The sequence below is a fragment of the Cavia porcellus genome, unplaced genomic scaffold (assembly GCF_034190915.1).
Source record: "Cavia porcellus strain 051 isolate PalLab524CR breed Dunkin Hartley unplaced genomic scaffold, mCavPor4.1 scaffold_8, whole genome shotgun sequence".
NCBI classification, from domain to species: Eukaryota; Metazoa; Chordata; class Mammalia; order Rodentia; family Caviidae; genus Cavia; species Cavia porcellus.
In genome coordinates, this window is record NW_026947491.1 from 67,869,223 (window position 1) to 67,882,873 (window position 13,651).

Sequence of the window (13,651 nt, forward strand, 5' to 3'; positions counted from 1 at the left end):
TCAGAGAATCATTTAATCAACACAAATGATTGAAGCACAAGAACAAGCTGTCTGAGATTTTGTTTTTGTTTTGCAGCACTGAGAAATGAACTCAGGGCTTCGCACATGGTAGGCAAGTGCTCTACCACTGAGCTACACACACAGACTTACTTGGAGCTTTAACTTACTTTATTCCCATCCTGTCTTCTACGGCTCTGCAACAGCCTAAAAACCAAGAACCTGAATAATACTAGCCATGAAAGACAGGCACTACTAGAACAGCTAAAAGAAAGCCATCAAGAAAGTAGATTTGTAAAATACTGTAAGCCTACAAGATCTAATAGGTATGCAAGGAGGACTCCACCCAGTCACAGCAGAATACATGTCCTTCTCAACTGCCTATGGAACAGTTTCCAGGACAGACTATGTGTTAGGCCATGACAAGAGTCAGCTGATGGCCCACACCTGTGCTCCCAGGACTCGAGAGGCTGAGGCAGGAGGATTGCTGCAAATTCAAGCCCAGCCTGAACTATACAGTGACACCCTGTATAAAATAACTAAAACTTGGGCCAGGGATTTAACTCAGGGGCATAAGCACCTGCCTGACAAATGCAAGGTCATGAGTTTGATCCCCAGTACAGGAAGAAGAGGAGAAGAAGGAGGAGGAGGAGGAGGAGGAGGAGGAGGAGGAGGAGGAAGAGGAGGAGGAGAAGAAGAAGGAGAAGAAGAAGAAGAAAAGAAAACCTAAAACTTAAAAAATAAAACATTAAAATCTACAAAGTATATTCTCTGACCATAAGGGACTAAAATTAGAAATCTGTACTACAAAGAAATTTGGGAAATAAAAACTGAAAATGAAACCCTATAGTTAGAAATAATCAATGAAGAAAAAAATTAAAGGGCAATTATAGAATACTTTGAGATTAATAAAAATGAGAGAATCTTATACTTAGGCCATATCTAAATCCATGCTTACAGGGCAATTTATGCCAATAAAACCTACCTACGTTAAAAGGAAAAAAAATAATACCAGTACTCTTGGAAACTGAGGCAAGAGGATCACCAAGTTCAGATCCAGCCTAGGGAATCTAACAACTTAGTGAGACTCTGTCTCAAAATAAAAAATAAATTTAAAATATTTAGGATGTAGCTCCCTGCAAAAGACCTCTCTCTCTCTCTCTCTCTCTCTCTCTCTCTCTCTATATATATATATATATATATATATATATATATATATCTTAGGAGAATAGAAGAAAAAAAGCAAACTAAGTCCAAATCAAACAAAAGAAGGAAATAATAGAGGTTAGAGTATAAATAAATGGGAAATAGAAAAAATATATAGGGTATAATTGAACACAAAAGTTGGTCCTTTGAAAACATTGATAAAGGTGACAAATCTTTACTTAGCTAGGTTAACAGAGATAAAAGAGAGAAGACTAATAGTTTCGGAGGACTTCTACCAAGCATCTGAGGAGCAACTAAAACCACTTCTTCACAAACTCTTTTTTTAAAAATTATAAAAATAGGGACTATTTCCCAGTTCATTCTCTGAGAGCTGTCTTACCCAGAAAACAAAACCAGATGAAGACATCATGAGAAAACTACAAAACAGTATCTCTTATGAATGTGGACCAAAAATCTTTAATAAAATACTACAAGCTGAATCCTGCAATGTATAAAAAGAATTAAGTTCCATAAATGTACGAGTCAGCTTCCCCATTGCTGCTGCAAAAATGCCTGATACCCATTAGATTAAAGGAGGGGAAACTTATTTTGGCTCATAGTTTCAGAGGTTTCAGCCCAGAATCTGTGGATGCCAGGACAAAAAATGTAATGATGAAATAGTGTTATGGAGGAAAGCTGCTTACTCATGTCATCAGAGAAACAGGAAACAGGGGAAAAGCCAGAGAGAATAAGGAACCATACATTGTCCTCAAAATCACACCCTCAAATCCCCCTGGACACACCCATAAATGTGCTTAACCAATCCCCTATGTACCTCTCAGGTCAATCAAGTTGACAATCAAGATTAACAATTACAATGGCTAAATGCAATTTGCTCCAGAAATGGAAGTATGTTCATTATAAGAAAAGTCAATCAATGTAATATACCATATTAATAGAATAATAAATCAAAACCACATGGTGACACCAAAAGCTGTGGACAAAGAATTCGATAAAGTCCAACAACCTATCAAGATAAAAACATCAGACACACTAGGCATAGAGAGGAGGTACCTCAATCTGATGAACAGTATTTATTTTTTTTTAAAAAAAAACATTACAGATAACATCATATTTAAATGTGAAAGACTGAAAAATTTCAGTAACATTAGAAATAAAACTTGAATTTCCTGCTCTTGTTGCTTCTGTCCAACACTGCACCAGAGAGTCTGGCTGGTACAAGCAGGCAATCAGTCCACGGATCAATCAGTCAATGACATGCAAGTAAAAAGAAAGAAATAGCACAATCTCTATTTTTAGATAACATGATCTTACATGTGAAAACCTTAAGGAATACACACACACAAAAGAAAAAATTCAGGAATAATTAAAAAGTCCACCAATATTTCAGGCTATCAAATTAGTGTACAAAAGAAAATTCGTTTTTATACACCAACAATGAACAATCTAAAAATGAAATTAAGAAAAAGTTCATTTACAACAGTATTCAAAATAATGAAATGCTTGGGAATAAGTTTAATTGAGAATACAGGAGTCATACACTGAAAACTAAAAAATATCATCAAAAGAAATTAAAGAAATAGAAATAAATCTATGTCTGATGAGTAGGAAGACTTAAAGTAATACTGCCCAAACTTATCTACAGACTCAACACAATTCCTATCAAAGTCCCAGCTGCAGTTTTTATAGATATATGAATACTAAAATTCAATGAAAATAGAAGGAACGCAAGAAAGTCCAAAGTAATCTTGCACCATGAGAGTAAAGTTGGAAAATCAACATTTCCAGATTTTAAAACTTATCCACTGCTGTAATAATAAAATTTGAGTTTCTATCACAGAATTAAATTAACAAAATTAACATGTAATTAATCCACTGCATTTATAATCAATTGATTTTCATTAAGACTGTCAAGATCACTTAGTGGAGGAAATGATAGTCTTTCAACAAATTAATTCAGAACCGAAAATGCAAAAAAAAAAAATGGATTTGAGTAACCTACCTCAAACTATATAGAAAAATAATCCAAAATGGATTAAAGACTTAAATTTTAAAAGCTAAAATTATAAATCTCCTAGGAAAAAAAATAAATAAATCTTCATGACCTTAAGCTCAGCAGTATTTCCTTAGATATGACACTACAAGCATAAGGAAATGAAAAGTCAGATAAATGAGACTATGTTAAGTTTAAAACTGTAGTTCAAAAGACACTACAGAGGGGCTGGGGATTTAGCTCAGCAGCTTAAGCACTTGCTTGGTAAGTACAAGGTCAAGAGTTTGAGCCCCGGTACAAAAATTAAAGAAAGACACTATCAGAAAACTAAAAACAAAACCCACAAAATGGGAGAAAATATTTATATATTATCAGGGATTTAGCTCAGTGGCATATGCATACCTGTCTGGAAGGTTGTGAGTTCGATCTCTGGTACCAAAAAAAAAAAAAAAAAAAGTATATAGTATATATCTGATAAGGATGAATTATTTATACCCACCACCTATACAGAACTTTTATTCAAATGACTCCTCAGTTTTATTTAATAGGTAAAGGAAATAAGACATTTCTCCAATAACAAGACATTTCACCAAAAATAGCATCCGCCAATAAACCTGTGAAAAAATTGAACAATAATCATCAAGGAAATGCAAGTCAAAACCATAAGATATCACTTCACACCTACTAGTATGGCTAGAGTTTTAAAAGAAGTACAACAAAAGCTATTTTTAAGAATATGCAGAAACCTGAGCTTTCACACATTGCTCGTGGAAATTTGAAAATACTGCACCTGCTTTTGAAAGCAGTTCTTTGAAAAGTTTAATATTGAGTTCCTATGTGTAGCAAGTCTACTTCTAGGTACACACCCAAAAGAACCAAAAGTGTACCCACACAAAAATAAATGTTCCTGGTAGCATTATTCATTGTAGCCAAAATGTAAAACTAGAAATCTTGTTGGCCAAGCAGCCTACTTCCCAAGAGTCAGGGCTGGCTTTGGGATTTAATTGATCTGGCTTCCAAATCTGTCTCTATTGTTTATTACCGTGAGACCTTTAGCAAAGGTTTTAACCTCAGTAGCCCTCAGTTTTCTCATTTAAAAACTATGACTAATAATATACCTAGCTTGCTGTGAAGGTTAAATGAGACTGTATATGTCAAATACATGTAAGCAGGATCTTGAGAAACTGCTATTTAGTAGTTTTCCAAAGCAAATGTGAGAATTTTACAAAGTAGCTTATACATTACATATCCTTTTTGAGTTAAAATTTAAGGTATTTTTATAATAAGATTCCTCTGTGCTTGTAGAGCACTTTATTGCAAAGAAGTGAATTAAAAAAGAAATTTTCCCACAAATTCCACCATGTTCAAATATTATACAGAACCCTAGTAACTCACCAGACAACCCAAAAAGAGCGTCACTGTTAGTAGCACTTTAAAATAAATAACAATTCTTAAACAAGGAAGACTTTATTACTTCACTCACTTTTACCAGAGAACATCATTGTTACAAGAAGTTAAGTCACTTGGCTAACAGATGGACTCCACATCTTATTTTTAATCCAGTGTTCTTACACTTTTGTCTATACCTTGTCATTCATATTCTTTGGTCTTTCATTGATATTTTGAAATATCAATGTTCTCCTTATTGTAGTTCTAGGGAATTACAAGAATCCAGGATAAAAGTTACAGGAACCATCTTAATACTCGTTTTATTTCTCTTAGACTAGAGTTAGGTGAACAATCTATTCTGTTATCCTCTTTTATTACCCAAATAAGATAATTCTTAAATTATTCTTAAGTGAAATATTAAGTTTTTACTTCAAAACTGTAATGCTCAGTGTCTCAATGCATAATCAATGCTGGAAATACCAGCCTCCCTCCTGATTCAAAGTCTCCTATGAAGATTTCACAGAACGGTATACAGATACAACTGCCTAGGTATCACAGAAACAAAAAATAATCGTTTCATTTCCATTAGAAAAGGTGCTTAAGTACTTCCATTTCAATGTGGACGTACTTGAACTATCACACATTGCTGGTAGAAATGTGAAATATTAGACAACTAAAAAATCTGAAGACAAGACCTGATGTTAAAATCTATAAACATTCCCATTAAACGGTTAACATATCCAGATATTCAGGAACTATTTCCAGATAAAGATGTTCTGTTTTGATCAGTTCACTTGTAGTTGTGTTTTCAAGTTTGTTTTCCTTTCATATTTTTAGCAAACAATTATTAAAACTCTGCTACACTACTTCTTAATAATAGAAAGAAACAAATTATTACTACATTAAAAAGTCACGGATGAATTTCAAAAACATCATGCAAAGTGAAAGAACCCAGAGCACCCGCCTCCGCCAGCACAAAAAAATGTCATTTGTATGATAGTATAGAAAAAGCAACTCTCTAAGAAGAGAATACAGACTGGTCATTTCTGAGAGATAGAAAAGTGTCATGGTTTATGTCTGTGGCCCCCAGGCCTCATGCATTTATATTATGCATTTGTGATTGGTTCATTGTCTAGCGCTTGGACTGGGAGTGTAAGTGCCAGCCTAGAGGTGGAGCCAGGATGTGATGTAATGGCAGGTGTAAAAGAAGGTGTGCCTTGCTCTCTTTTGCCAGTTTCTGCCTTACCATTTGCAGCCACCATGAACTGTGGCCCTGCCATGCCACCTTGCCTTGGAGCCAACTGAGTATGGACTGAAACCTTCAAAAGCTGTAAGAAATAAACCTTTCCTTTCCCGACTTGGTGCATCAGGCATTTTGTCTCAGCCACAAGTAAAAAGTAACTAAGACAAATAGAAAACAAAGTAAGGGCCTGAGTACAGAGGGAAAAGGGAATTGGGGGAAGTAACTCTATCTTAATTGTGGCAAGACTGCATGACTCCACAAATTTCTCAAACACACAAAAGTATATACCTCCAAACATAAAATGTATTGTGTATAAACTATTTTTCAATTTAATAAAAGAAACTCCTATTTGTAAAACCCCTAACTTTAGTATCCACAAAAATACACACCAAATCATAAAGATAGGACTGTAAGTCAGATGCATCCTTAGCTCTGGGTAGCGGAACATGAACGAGCTTAACGTTAACACTTGACCTCAAGAACTTGTATCTAAAGTGGGAGACTAGGACTGGGGATATAGCTCAGTGGCACAGCGCCTGCCTGGCAAGCGCAAGGTCCTGAGTTCAATTCCCAGTACAAGAAAGAAAGAAAGAGAGAGTAAAGAAAGTCAGAGACTGAATTTTAAAAAAACGAAATATATATCGATAAATTTGAGTAAGTACAATGAAGGAAACAGTGAGACCACACAACACAGAAACCTAAATTAGTTTTCTGGTCATATGGCATATGAATCCATTTTAACTGCTATAATGAAATACCCAAACTTTATAAAGAAAAAGAAGTTTAGTTTGCTTACATGTTCTGGGGTGCAAGGGCATGGTGCTAGCACTGGCTGAGCTCTGGTGAGACATTCCTAGTGATGGAGTCACAACAGTGACCATATACTGGGAAACAAAAAATCACATTGCTAGTCAGGAAGCCAGAGGGTGAATTAGGAATCAGACTCAAGCTTTTGTAACAACTCATTCTCACAAGACCTTGGGATCCCATGAGAACCATTTTAATCCCTTCTGAATACATGTGCCCAGTGCCCTCAAGACTTCCAACTAGGACCTACTTCTTAAAGTATCACCCCTTTACCACCACCATGCTGAGGACCAAGCCTCCAACACATGAACACAGAGGAGAAGCCAGGTCAAGTTAGAGAATTTGGATTTTTATTTTAGTTTTCTTACACCGTTAGACTTGTCTCTAGGATAACAGGGTCATCTAGAGCTCAGAAGAATGTGGGTCTTTTCATTGGTTGCGTGTGTTCTTAAAAATGGGAAAGCCAAAGAGGAAGCCTGCAAAATAATGAGTAGAGAGAAGAGTACATTAAACCAACAGGGAGTCTCCTTGTATTAAAATTCCAGGATGTTTTCACTCACACTAGAGCTCCTGGACAAGGGCATAAATCTGCATGTCAGATTGTTACTCATGGAAAATGCAGTTTTAATTAAGTTCATTTGTATGTTATTAATAAAAATGTACAATATTTATGAGCTTGGTTCTCGTCTGCTCCTTGCCTCTCATTTTATTTAATTAGCTGTGTGTAGGAGGTGCTGAATTGCAAGAGGCCCCCTCTTTTTAATAGCGATATTCCCAGTATAATTTGAGAAGAGTTTGGAACATAACACAAAGAAAATTAAACTGTTCCTTTGGCTCTAATATAAAGGAAATTCTGCAGGCTCATGCCTTCACTGAGATTGCTCCCACGTTTAGATTCCATTCTATCCCTGTTGATTAAGATGAGAGAGTACCTGTCTCATGAGGAGAATATTTTCAGCATTACTGGGGAAAAAAATCCATCATTGAGTAATATGTAAATTAATAAGCACACATTTTATTTTAAAAAAACACCATTTGAATATATGCATACATATGTATATATAAGCACACACATTTTTCTTTTAGCACACACATTCTTCAGGGAAAGGAAAAAAACCTAACTCTGTGATTAATGATAAAAATCTTCAACTTCATCATCCCTAAGCATTTAAACATGAGCTCACTGCAAAAATAGGACACAGGAGCAATCATAGTAACAGCTAACACTCACCTAGCACTTGGGCCAGGTGTTCCTGTACAAGCTTTACATGTACTAACTCATTTTAGACTCTCAATCCCTCTATAATGTAAATTCTGTTATCACTAGGCTTATTTCATAGATAGGGAAACTAACGTTCAAAAGATTGTGTAATTTGGCCAGATCACAGTTTAACAGTAGAAGTGTAGCTTACTTGGCTCCAAACATATCACTAGCATTCTGAATGTCAGATGTATGTCAATTATATATAGATATGTACATGTTTTGATGCCCAGGGAAGTAGCTTAGTATTAGATGTGTATGTTTTAGATTCCTACCATGGATTAATTTTGTTTATTCCTCTAATCAGAGATAACTTCTGTCTCACTAAGAAAAACACAATTTGATTAGGTGAATAATTGACAGCTTCGAAGCTATCAAGCAGTTGAAGATTGCATCAATTGAAACTCTGGCAAATTAAATCTCTGTGAATTTTCATGTTATTAGATATTTAAAGAAGGGCAGGGTGAAGTTACTCATGGGCAGGGAGGATAATGAAGACTTATATGAGAAATGTTACCTTTTTGTTTTACTGACCTAAAACTTTTTAATAACATAGAGTTCAACAACACTTGAGAAATGTAATCTTTTTTCTGGGCCCTCATATTTCTTCCTCTTCCTTGTGTGTTTTTGTTTTCAGGCCATAATCAGGCTGGATGGTATGGTAACCAAGGTCAGTCTTCCCAAATTCACTTCTTGCTCTCAGTGAGACCCACTTGGTAGGAGAACTTCGCCTCCACTGGCTTTTCAGCCCTGATTACGGGTCCTGCAACTCTCCCATCAACATTGGCACCCTGCACCAGGGAAAGCAGTGTCCTGTGACACCTGGTCTTCAGTTCCATTTCCAGGGCTTTCACACATTGGTCTTCCACTGATTTAGGCAAAAGAAGCCGTAATAGTCTGGAAAACAAAGATTACATTTTCTCTTTTAAAGAGCATCGAAACAATGTTTTTGTATGGGATTTTCATCTGAATATCATGCTCTAAGCCATATGACAAGCAGTGGGTACAGAACTTGGACAAATCAATAAAAAGGGAAATGAAAGATATTTTCAAATTCTAAACGACGAAGTGTGAGGCTTTGGCAGTGTTGGGGGTTAAACAGTGATGCTGACCAAGACATATGTTCGTTAAGTCATACCTGGTATTTGTTGAGAACTAAATAAGCATTGTCGTCAAACATGGAGCACAGTAACCGAGGGAGCTGTAAAACAAAGTTAGGGTCCTTAACATGTTAGGGTCCTGCCTGGAGAACACACGTGTACAAATAATGCATGTGGTAAATGTCCTCTAAATTAAACACGTAAGTGCTAAGAACAGTGCCGACTGTGAGGCTAAACCAGACTTCTAGGAAAGGCTGAGTTTTGAAACAAATTTTGAAGATGGAAACGAGGCACCTGGTAGTGAAGAAGACGAACTTCCACAGATGATCACTCTGAAACCTGACCCAGTGAGAATTGAAATGGTGACAGTTGGCTGTCATTAATGGGAGAAATTACTTCAAAGAAACCAATAGGGTTTTTCTGTTTTGTTTTGTTTTTAATTTAGCTGAAAGAGAAGATATTATTAAGGTGAGCCAAAACTCATCTTGAAACATTTGACTATGCAACAGTAAAACCCACATTCAAATGTAGAATGGAAGTTGTCAGCAGTGTGAACCAAAGCGTCTCTGTCAGGGAAGAGAGGGTTTTCTTAACACCCTGGGTCACTTAGGCCTTAATAAGGCTGCAGGTAGGAGTGACTCCATCAAAGGCCGCAGTGTGTTCAGGAGGTTCCTGTGACACAGTGGAGGAAGCAGGCTGAGAGGGATATTGAAAGATGACAGTAGGGGACTTCCTCTCCAGGAGGATGCCAAGGGGCTACAGAGGGTTTGTGTTTCATTTCCTCTTTCTGCAGAGCAATCCCCAAAAACTTTGGTAACATTGTACTAACTTATTTATAATAGTACCTGTTTGTGATACATAATAATTACATTCATCTTGGAAAATTGGTACCTATACTGATCACATCATAATCCTTTTTATTTCCCCTGCCCCTTTCTTATCTCCTCCACACCCAGATCTCCTTTCTATCTTCATAAAATCTATTTGCAGGTTTTCAATCTATCTCTTATTTTGTTCTTTAAATGATTTATATTTTGAGTTTCTCATGGAAGATAAACCCTGAAATATTTAAACTTTTATGATTTATTTCACTTAACATAATAATCTAAGGGGGATTTATTTTTCTATAAGTGAGTCAAATTTATTCTTCTTTATGGTTGATTAGTACTCCATTATATTTATATATATATTTGACATATACATATATGTCATATCAGCATGATATCTAAATATATAAATATGTGATTTAAATCATATAACATTTCCTTTACCCATTTATCTGGGTAAGGTAAGTCTATAAGCTACTTCCAAGATCTAGCTACTATGAGGTGTGCTACTATAAATGTGAGTGTGCATATATCACTATAAATATACTCACACCAAAAATATAAAAGGATTTCTTTTTCCTCACAACTTGATCATCATTTTTGTTGTTGTTGTTCTTAATAATCAGCTGTCTTGGTTACTTTTCTCTAATTTCTGGGACAAAATACCTGACACCCAAAATAAAGGAATGAAATGTTTACTTAGTTTACTCACTGAGTTGTGAAAAAAAAGGAACCCTTGGTATTTTTGGTGGGGATATAAACTAGTACCACCACTTATGGAAGTTAGTAGAGTGATTCTTCAAAAAACAAAACGCAGAAATATCAGATGATCTAGCTATTCTTCTGGGATCCTTATCTAGTGTTAAAGACAGTATATTTATAGTGATACATGTACACTCTGAAATCTAAGGCAAACTCTTACCTATAACTTCCTGTGAAAATTAAAAGATAGTTAAACACTTCCAACATTCAGTGGTACAAGATAAACATTACTATTCCAAAGGGTACAAATAGGTGATACAAAAAATCCAGCAGAACAAACATTAAGTCCTGGAGTTCATGCTCAGCATCTGAAGCAATCTGGTTGTGAGCCCCAAAAGGCTTGAGTGACTTCACATCTATGGCCCTTCCAGTGGTTATAGCTCCCATCACTTCTCTTAGGTTCACTTTGCTCCCTCCTTGCAGGTTTCCTTAGATGATCCACGCTCCTGGTTTTTCCCAACTTCTGGGTTCTCCTTTGTCTTCCAGTTCACAGCTTCACACACTGCCCTCTCAGGAGCACACTGCCGGATGTTCCAACACTCGTGAAATTGGAGTGGAAGCCTTTGTAACCTCAGAATTAATGCATTCTGCATGTGCTTAAAATCGATACTACACTGATGCTGTTGAGTATGCTGCAAGCTGGAGCAATAACCAGGCTTTCCTCTGTTGGCTGTAGAAGTTAAGTGCCTGGAACACTGTGCACCCTGAACCTGATTGTAAGGAACAAACTCTCTATGTTGCCTTGATTTTGGAACCTGGTGCAGCCACTGACATTTTGGAAGCTTGAAGAAATGACCACCACTTCTATTCTCTACCCAGCAGCTTTCTCCTCCAAGCAAGGTCTTTCACTTTTGCAGTTTAAAGGATGCAAAATATGGAGACCTGCTGCTGCTTGTGATGCCCTAAGGCCATCTTTTATATCCTTCTGTTTCTTCTCAACAATAGAGATCTCAGCTCTGTCTTTGCAGTCCACAACTTTACAGGAGCCTTTTTCCCAGCTAAACTCACAATGTTTTAAATCATCCTACTGTATTTTGATTCACAACACATATCTGATTAAAAGCCCCCAACAATAGCCATGTCAATGCCTTAGCATTCAACTGCCTTGAAATTTCTTCTGTCAGATTAATTAGTTCATCATTCTTAATCTCAATCTCAAGCAAAGTCTCTGGACACAGGCAAAATGCAGACAAACTTTCTGCCAAGTCATAACACACATTGTTTGTAGTCCAATAACCAACAAAGTCCTTATTTCCAGCAGAAACCTCCCAAGCCTGGTCTTTACTGGTTTTCTGGTCTTCTGAGCTCTGACCAGCCTCCATCAGAACAATCTAAGCTGTTCATCTCTTTCAGGCAACATCTCTGAACTTTTCCAAACTCTTCCCACAAGCCATTCCCAAAGATTCTTGGATCACATGGTCAGATAGTCACAGCAACAAACTCACCCCACTGGTACCAAATTCTGTCTTGATTATTTTTCTCTCATTGCTGAAACAAAATATCTGAGGCTCAAAATAAAGGAAGAGAACGTTTATTTAGTTTACAGTTAATGGAGGTTTCAGTCCATACTCAGCTGGCTCTAAGGCAGTGTGGCATGGCTAAGGGGCAGCCTTCATGGTGACACAAGTGATAAGAGCAAAAAGTGTAAAAGGGGAAAAGCATGCCTCTTTCCCTCCCTCATACTGTATACCAGCTACCTGCGCTTGGGTGGGTGCAGCACTCATACCACCAATCCCAGCGCTAAACAACTAACCAATGTCAAATGCTACACTCAGCCACTCTTGAAAGGGCTGCCCTCATGACTGTATGAGGCTGTGGGGGGACATTTAAACAACTATAACATCAACCTTATTCCTGGAATAAGATGGAATCTGAATGATGTCTTCATTTGCATTTCTCCAATAGCCAAAGACCTTGGTTCTTTCATTGTATTTATTGGTCATTTGTACTTCATTTGAGAGATGTCTATGCATTTCAATTGTTCAATTTTTACTGGGTCACTTGGAATCCCTATACATACAGGATCCAAAAGCCCTTACCTGAAGGAAATAAAATCAGTGCACAAAAATCAATAGCATTCCAATAAAAAACAATGATGCCACAGAGGAAAAATAATCCAATTCAATGTAGCTTCAAAAAAATTTCTAGAAATTATCCTAACCAAGGAAGTGAGAAAGTTGCATGATTTTTTTTTTAAAAGTAGTGCACTGAAAAAAAAAAGAAGAAGACATTAGATTTAACAGGCCAAGCATGCTGGTGTATGCCTATAATCCCAGTACTTGAGAGGCTGAGGCAGGAGGCTCACCATGAGTTCAACTCCAGTCTGAGCTATATATAAGCTCAGTGCTTGCCTGAGCTATATAGGAAGACCCTGTCTCAAACAACAACAACAACAAAAAAAAAAAAAATGGAAAGCCATCCCCTGTTCCTAGATGGGTAGAACCAATGTTGTCAGACCCCCATGTTATTAATTACATGTTCTGGTGTTAGAAATGCTTGTAAAATTAACTGTATCTGCAGTGAGGCTTAAGCAATCAGAGCAAATTCAGCAGCTCAAAGCTGCCAGAATCCACACATAAAGAAGCCTAGAGTATTAAAACAGACAGAAGGTAGGTAAGTGAAGGTACTGTAGAGGCTGGACTTCTTGCTGACTAGAAGATGGGGAAGGAGCTGGGAAGCTGCTCCTGGGTATGAAACAGAAGGTAACTTCTGGAGCCTGGAGAATGTGTGCTATCTCAGTGTTGATCACATCAAGAACATGAGACTACAGGTTTGGTTAAAAACCTAGACAACGCCACACACTGGAAATCCAAGAGATGAGCTCTAGCTAACTGTAATTAGCTGTGAAACCCTGAGCAATTCAGATGACTGCTCTGAGCCTCAGTTTCATCACTTACAAAATGAAGGGAATTAGACAATCCAGTAACAGATCAAGTTCTGTAATTCTGAGACACATGAAAAACAAAATTCAAACTCTAAGGGAAATAGGACGTCACTGTAGTATCAGCTATCCATCTGGCCGACAACTGCATGTACCAGTTTGCCTCATTTTTACATATAATTTAACTAATCTACCTATTGTTTTAGGATCTCTCTCTCCCCTAA

The 13,651-nt window shown here is 36.9% G+C and overlaps 1 long non-coding RNA gene across 6 annotated transcripts in view; it reads right to left on the minus strand.

Moving 5' to 3' along the window:
- Nucleotides 1-6,924: 6,924 nt before the first annotated feature.
- The window catches only part of LOC134477362 (uncharacterized), a 204,322-nt gene continuing 197,595 nt past the window's right edge, over nucleotides 6,925-13,651 (minus strand). The window contains exons 5-7 of one of the 6 annotated variants that reach the window (XR_010049382.1): nucleotides 8,996-9,058; nucleotides 8,392-8,754; nucleotides 6,925-7,072 (exon numbers count right to left, since the gene is read on the minus strand). This is a non-coding gene — a long non-coding RNA (uncharacterized LOC134477362). Of the gene's footprint in view, nucleotides 7,073-7,096; nucleotides 8,755-8,995; nucleotides 9,059-13,651 lie in introns of those variants that run through there. The other 5 variants (XR_010049380.1, XR_010049383.1, XR_010049379.1 and 2 more) reach the window with 5 other exon arrangements.